Below are 8,061 nucleotides of genomic sequence, written 5' to 3'. Positions count from 1 at the left end.
AAAATCTACGGGCACATAATTCCTGTTTGCAACAATAAGAACATCATTAATTCTTCCCATTGGTTTCTTAATGGTGGAATCCACAAGATGCAAATTTAAAGAACAATCATCAAATTCACAGAAACCTAGCACATCACACAAAGTTTTTGGAATCGTGGAAACAATAGCACCTAATTCACATAAAGCATAGCATTCATGATCTTTAATTTTTATTTTAATAGTAGGTTCCTAGTCATAATAGAGTTTACGACGGACAGAAAATTCTAATACAACTCACTATAGGGCGAATTCGAGCTCGGTACCCGGGGATCCTCTAGAGTCGACCTGCAGGCATGCAAGCTTTGTTTTGATCATAAGCATGAGGAGAATTTAACATGGATTACAACAAGGAAATACAATCTATCAAAGAGAAATTATCATAATTAAATTCCTTCAAATCCAAAATAGTGGGTTCATTGCTATGTAAAGTTTTGACCTCTTCAATCTCACCTTTACCAATTTTTGCATCAAGATCTAAAAACTCCGAATCATTGGGACACCTTCTAACAAAAGTTGACTCATCTCCAGTCCCATCTTTATCAAGATTCATATTGGCAAACAAAGATTTAATAGGAGACACACCAATCACTTTTAGATCTTCATCATTATTATCATGAAAACTAGAAGAACACGCTTTACAAAGCAATCTTTCCTAGCACGCATCCTAGCGGTTCTTTCTTTGCACTCATCAATGGAAATTCTCATGGCTTTGAGAGACTCATTGATATCATGCTTAGGTGGAATAGATCTAAGTTTCAAAGAATCAACATCAAGAGAAATTCTATCCACGTTCCTAGCCAACTCATCGATCTTAAGCAATTTTTCTTCAAGCAAAGCATTGAAATTCTTTTGCGAATTCATAAATTCTTTAACACTAGTCTCAAAATCAGAGGGCATCTTATTAAAATTTCCATAAGATTTGTTGTAGAAATTACCATAATTATTAGAGGAATTACTAGGGAATGGCCTGGAATTAAAGTTTCCTCTATACGCGTTGTTACCAAAGTTGTTCCTACCAACGAAATTCACATCCATAGATTCATTATTATTCTCAATCAAAGTAGACAAAGGCATATCATTAGGATCAGAAGAAACGCTCTTATTAGCAAACAATTTCAGAAGTTCATCCATCTTTCCACTCAAGATATTAATCTCTTCTATCGCATGAACCTTTTTACTAGTAGATCTTTCGGTGTGCCATTGAGAATAATTAACCATAATATTAAGTTTAGTAGCTTCTCCTAAAGTGATTTCCACAAAAGTGCCTCCCGCGGCCGAATCTAAAAGATTTCTTGAAGCAAAATTCAATCCAGCATAAATTTTTTGTATAATCATCCATAAATTCAAACCATGTTTAGGGCAATTACATATCATTAATTTCATCTCTCCCAAGCTTGTGCAACATGCTCATGATCAAGTTGCTTAAAATTCATAATATCGTTTCTAAGAGAGATGATCTTAGCGGGAGGAAAATACTTAGAGATAAAAGCATCTTTGCACTTAATCCAAGAATCAATACTATTTTTAGGCAAAGAAGAGAACCAAGTTTTAGCACGATCTCTAAGCGAAAATGGAAATAGCTTCAATTTAACAATATCATTATCCACATCTTTCTTCTTTTGCATATCACATAAATCAACAAAGTTGTTTAGATGGGTAGCGGCATCTTCACTAGGAAGGCCAGCAAATTGATCTTTCATGACAAGATTCAGCAAAGCAGTATTAATTTCACAAGATTCAGCATCGGTAAGAGGAGCAATCAGAGTGCTAATAAAATCATTGTTGTTGGTATTGGTAAGGTCACATAATTTAGTTATCTTGAGCCATCGTGACAAACAATCAATCCAACACACAAGCACACAAGAGGCAAGCGAAAAAAGATGAACGAAAAAAGGGAGAATAAAACGGCAAAGGTGAAGGTGGGGAGAGGAAAACGAGAGGCGAATGGCAAATAATGTAATGCGAGGGATAAGAGTTTGTGATGGGTACTTGGTATGTCTTGACTTGTGCGTAGATCTCCCCGGCAACAGCGCCAGAAATCCTTCTTGCTACCTCTTGAGTATGCGTTGGTTTTCCCTTGAAGATGAAAGGGTGATGCAGCAAAGTAGCGTAAGTATTTCCCTCAGTTTTTGAGAACCAAGGTATCAATCCAGTAGGAGACTACACGCAAGTCCCCTAGTACCTGCACAAACAAACAAGAGCCTCGCAACCAACGCAATAAAGGAGTTGTCAATCCCTTCACGGTCACTTACGAGAGTGAGATCTGATAGAGATAATAAGATAAATATTTTTGGTATTTTTGTGATATAGATTGCAAAATAAAGATTGCAAAATAAATAGTAGACTAGACTTGTAGATTGGAAAGTTATATGATGTAAATTAGACCCGGGGGCCATAGGTTTCACTGGTGGCTTCTCTCAAGATAGCATGTATTACGGTGGGTGAAAAAATTACTGCCGAGCAATTGATAGAAAATCACATAGTTATGATGATATCTAAGGCAATGATCATGAATATAGGCATCACGTCCGTGACAAGTAGACTGAAACGATTCTGCATCTACTACTATTACTCCACACATCGACCGCTATCCGGCATGCATCTAGAGTATTAAGTTCATAAGAACGGAGTAACGCTTTAGGCAAGATGACATGATGTATAGGGATAAACTCAAGCAATATGATATAAACCCCATATTTTTATCCTTGATGGCAACAATACAATACATGTCATTTCCCTTTCTATCACTGGGATCGAGCACCGCAAGATTGAACCCAAAGCTAAGCACTTCTCCCATTGCAAGAAAGATCAATCAAGTAGGCCATACTAAACCGATAATTCAAAGAGACTTGCAAAGATATCAAATCATGCATATAACAATCAAATAATATTCATAGGTAATCAAGTTCATAAACCCACAATTCATCGGATCTCAGCAAACACACCGCAAAAAGAGCTACATCGAATAGATCTCCACCAGAGAGGGGGAGAACTTTGTGTTGATATCCAAAGAGAGAGAAGAAGCCATCTAGCTAATAACTATGGACCCGAAGGTCTATGGTAAACTACTCACACATCATCGGAGAGGCTATGGTGTTGATGTAGAAGCCCTCCGTGATCGAATCCCCCTCCGGCAGATCGCCGAAAAAGGCCCCAAGATGGGATCTCATGGGTACAGAAGGTTGCGGTGGTGGAAAAGGTGTTTCGTGCCTCTCCCTAAAGGTTTCAAGGTATAAGAGTATATATAGGCGAAAGAAGTAGGTCGGTGGAGCTGCGAGGGGCCCACGTGTCATCATCATAATCATCATTCAACACAAAGTGGTCTCTCGTCATCATCTCGAAATTAGCGATACAAGTCTCGATTACTTGCAACTACATCATCATCCATCTAAACAATGATATACACGAGAAGAGCTATCACTATGAGTGAGAGCGGAACTATGCAGTACATGAGTTTGTATCCCTCTCTCGCACTAGCGTGAACCTAAACTAACTACTGGCTGTTGGTCGGAAACCGAAAACCGGTACACCTGGGCCTGACACTCCGGCCACTCGTCGTATACTCCTGGTATAGCACTTCTTCGCCATCGATGATCTATGCACCTACATTGTCGCATGAGTCGATGATATGCAACATATATAGTTGAGCAACAAAAAGAGACAGACTTGGCAAAAATAGAAGCAACATATCATAAGCATAAATAACAAAGTTCATCGTACCCAAAATGCCCTAACTAAAGTGATCTTCGCTAGTCGAGGAGGACGGTTTAATTACATCACAAATAAAGTTCTGTCGTGCATAACTCAAAGTTTCGTCATACAGAAAGTATGGAATAAATGGACACATTGTCATATATCGACAATCACTCCAACATGTCGTGCCATCCATCCAAGTCAGGGAGATAGTCCCCGAGCTTAGTGAAAGGCTTCAGGTCGAGATGCTGAGAGGCTACGCGTGTTCGGGCGTCTTCCCACGACATTTGCCCTTCCTCATAGAACATCCCTGTTTTTTCGAGGACCTCCTTCATGATGATTTGGGAAAGTTCATGCTAGATGTGATAGAACTTGGTTCGAAGTCAATGATCCGGGATATCTCCTACGTTCTTTTCCCATTGTAGAATATGGGCATCGCCAGATGTAGGTGACATGTGGAGGTTCTGCTGATCTCGTCTGTACTCCAGCATGTGGTGTAGGACATAGAATCCATCACTAAGAGTATCGCTCGGTTGCTGGATACAGCAGAAGTTGGTCTTATGGCCGAAGTAGGGCCTGCCGTCCCTTTTGTTCTTGGTCTTGATCTCTCCACCCCATACACCGTAGAAAAATATAGCACTATAGAGAACAGACTTGATGTGGGTGTAATCCTTTTTGTTCATGTTCTTCGATGAGTCCAAGTAAAGAGTGTGGGAGTACCGGCGGTAAAGGATGATGAGGACGGCGCGCCCGCCACTGTGCAAAATAAGTACACCTCCAATTAATTAGCCTCCATCGTGCAAATGTATGATTGAAATCGAAGGAAGGATATCTACGCGGATGACTTACACGGGATGATAAGGCACGAGAATCGTCTCCTTGTCCTTATTGGCGACCATAAAATTGATGATGTAGTCCCTCGCGTATTCATGGTGCTTTGTGCAGACTGCCAAGAAGCCCTCGTGCATGAAGTATGGGTCAGCGAACAGATATAAGGTATCTGCTCAATCCCGATGATGTAGTTCATGTACAAGGCATAGAGGCGGACAAACGTAAAATCCAGCTTCCTCAAGTGAAACATGTCGAAGATGTAATCGAATCGAAGGAAGAACTTCTCTGCGGGGAATGTGTCGACGTACGACCTTTGCCCTCGCACGTTAACCACGTAGAGTGGGTATCCTGGATTCTCCGAGGCGATGAGGCTTTTCTCTCTCCGCAGCACATCGTCATGAAGTCTCCTTAGATCGCCGTATGTGGCCTGTATCGCTGCCTTAGGTAGGATTGGTTCACCGGGGATATGCCATTTTGCCGCACCAGGGATAGGTATACGGTCTTGAACCCGAGGTTGCTGAGGCGGCTGGATCATAGAAGTAGCTTTGTTGCCTTTCCTCGGTCTCTTACTATGCTTCTTTGCTACCAGAAGGTCGTCTATAATACGTTTAGCCTCCGGAGGTGGCAATTCAGGCACCGACTCATGACGCTCAAACCCTGAGTACTCATACTGTTGAGTGTCATCGTCATCGTCGTCCTCATCTATGGTGACGTCATCAGCGACTAATGGAGCATCTTCCTCACCCCGTCCGCTATCACCCAGCACGACAGCCGACGCTAATTGGGTGGGGTGTGGATGTTCATACCTTGCTGAGGCTGCGTGCTCGTGGGTGTACTCCCAGCCGCCTCCAGATGAAGCAGACTCTTTGGCCACAATAAGACCCACCCCTTGCAATCGCCAAGCCGCCACGGGGTCTCGTCGTCATCCCCCCTAGTACTAGAGGAGCCAAATTATCGTGGCCCGGTTTGACACTGGCCACGGAAACCTTGAAGATGTCAGGGGGGATCGGCCGGCTGTGGAACAATGGTTCCTTCGGCTTCATTATCGTTGCCTTCCCCACGTCCACCTTCTGGTCGCTGATGGTGTACAATATGGTGCACGGGGTTACGTCGGCCTCCAAAGACATGTCTGTGACGTGAGACATCCGAAAGACAACGGAAACGGGAGATTATACATTTATTGAAGAGGTTCGGTGTGACAGGTACCGTGAGGGTGTCGAGCTCAGCCAAAGACGAAACACCGCCGAGCACGTTCGAGATGGAGAACGGGCTGCTATGAGCAGGTGCGGGAACCAGTGCAGGAGCTGGTGTGGGAGCAGGTGCAAGTGCTGGTGCAACGCTAGTCGAGTTTCTCCCGAAGAAGTCGGCAAGGGGAAAGTCCGCTACATTTTTTTTGGATTTTGCCTGCTCCAACCAATAAAGGCCGGAACCAAGCCACCAGACAAATCTGCAATCGCCTGTTTTGCGGCAGCTACCGCTGTTACGACTGTCTCAGCTGATTTCTTCTCAACCGCAATCTCAACCTTCTTGCCGATGTTTTCTTCAGTTTACCTCCGTCTTAAATTTCTCTCCTCCGTGGTCTTGCGGTAGTACTTTTTCCATGTGGCGCCGTCTCCGACACCGTGCACGCGTCCATACAACGGCCGAGTGTCCACCGGGAGTCGTTTCAATATGTTCAATGCCCGGTTGAATGGGGTGTCCCACTTGGGCCTCGCCAACGCCTCATACGGCGAGTCGCTTTCGGCCGCAATCCTGTGATGCTCTCTCTGCAAAAGGAACAAGGATCATTTACAAATATGATTAAACATGCAGTCGAATTGATCAAAAACTAAAAAATACCAGCAGTCTCAAGAACCCTGTCGTGACTGGGTCCGTCTCGAAAACCTTCTTGAATGGGTCCCAATGGTACCGGGCCTTGAGGACGTCACGCTCCTACGGGACGGTGAACTCCGCCAAGGGGTATGTGATGCCCAGACTTTCGCGTTCCGCGTCCTCCTTGGCCCATATGGACCTCTTCCCCGTGTAACCACAGCTTCCGAGGTGGTGGCACCCCATGTTCCTCTATTGAATCCCCTTCATGTACTTCGACTTTTCTTTGGCAGCTTCGGCATCGCAAGTCGCCTTGAATATTTCAAACTGCTGTTTCATGATTGTCGGATTATCCTTTACAATCTTGGAGTAGGGTTCCTTTTTGTTGATGATCCGATGTTTCACCCTTTGCTTTCCAGGCGGCCAACGCGCCGCTAAACTTGGTCATGGCACATTTGTTTATCTTCTTCATTGTCAGGTCTTTATCTGGATCAGTATATTTCTTTTCATCCCAGCCCGGGAACAAGAATATCTAGTGCAGCTTCTTTAGGAGGGAGGGCCTAATATTTTCTATCTTCTTTAGTTTCTCATCGTTGATGGTGGCGGCTGTCCGTACGATGCAGCCTATTTGATTGTCGTAGCACGATCGCGCTTCCTCAGGCTTTTTGGCTCAAAATTGCCCTCGTCCACCTCCGTGACCACCACTCTAGTAGTGATGAGCTGGTTTAGGGTTGTTGCCTCTTTGGTTTTAGTTCTATACTGGCTCTGCCAGTCTCGGTGCGGGTCTTGGCGCCGATCTCAGTCTCAGCGCCGGTCTCGATGTCGGTCTCAGTCTTTGATGTGACAGGTGGGCCCAGCAACAACAACAGTTGATCGTCGGCAAGGTTCAAAAATCCGTCAGCCGCCCGGTAGACGTTGTCGCAATCACCAGAACCCTATCCTTCATCGTTGCTAGCCAGTTTCCTACGATTAAATCTAGTCAATTAATTCTAGACCTAATAAAATGAATAACGACATAAAAAGGCCTATGTTTTGTAGGAACGTTGATTCCTTCCCGGTGCGGCAAATCCCGGGCACTCGATATGTCCTAGTTTGTAGTACAAGTCATGCCGAAATCCACGGAAAATCTCGGCATGACCTTTGCTAAAAAGTGGACAAATAGAGCACCTGAAATTTGCCGGAACAGAAATGAATCAACATTCCGGCAAAACATAGGCCACTCGGCTTCATACACTGGAAACAACAAAAGGCCACTTGGGCACAATCGAACCATTTCAATGAAAAGATATAACATGACCACTTCAATGAAAAGAAATAATCAACAATAAAAGTCTAGGAAATAAAACTTGCCTAAATTCTTTTCCTTGAAAAATAGTGGTCTTTTCAAAAATCAAAAACCTTTGCAAAATGACCTCACTAAACACTTCTCTGCCTAGGACAGAACTCAAATTCTGTTCTAGCTATTCCTCTCACACACACATTATTTTCTTTTCATACAAATTGTTTTAGAGCAAATATTCCAACAATACTTGACCTTATTAGAAATTGCAACGGAACTCCATTTTCTCTAACACTTCTGACCTTACCAAAATTTCCACAGGAAGATCATAGTACCTACACCCAATTTCTTTAAAAATATTTAGGTCCATAGTCCAAATAATTCAAATTTCATTTGAATGAAATTTGGAC

This window comes from Triticum urartu, chromosome 4 (genome assembly GCF_003073215.2).
Source record: "Triticum urartu cultivar G1812 chromosome 4, Tu2.1, whole genome shotgun sequence".
Classification (NCBI taxonomy): Eukaryota; Viridiplantae; Streptophyta; class Magnoliopsida; order Poales; family Poaceae; genus Triticum; species Triticum urartu.
Note: the sequence above shows the minus strand (reverse complement) of the source record.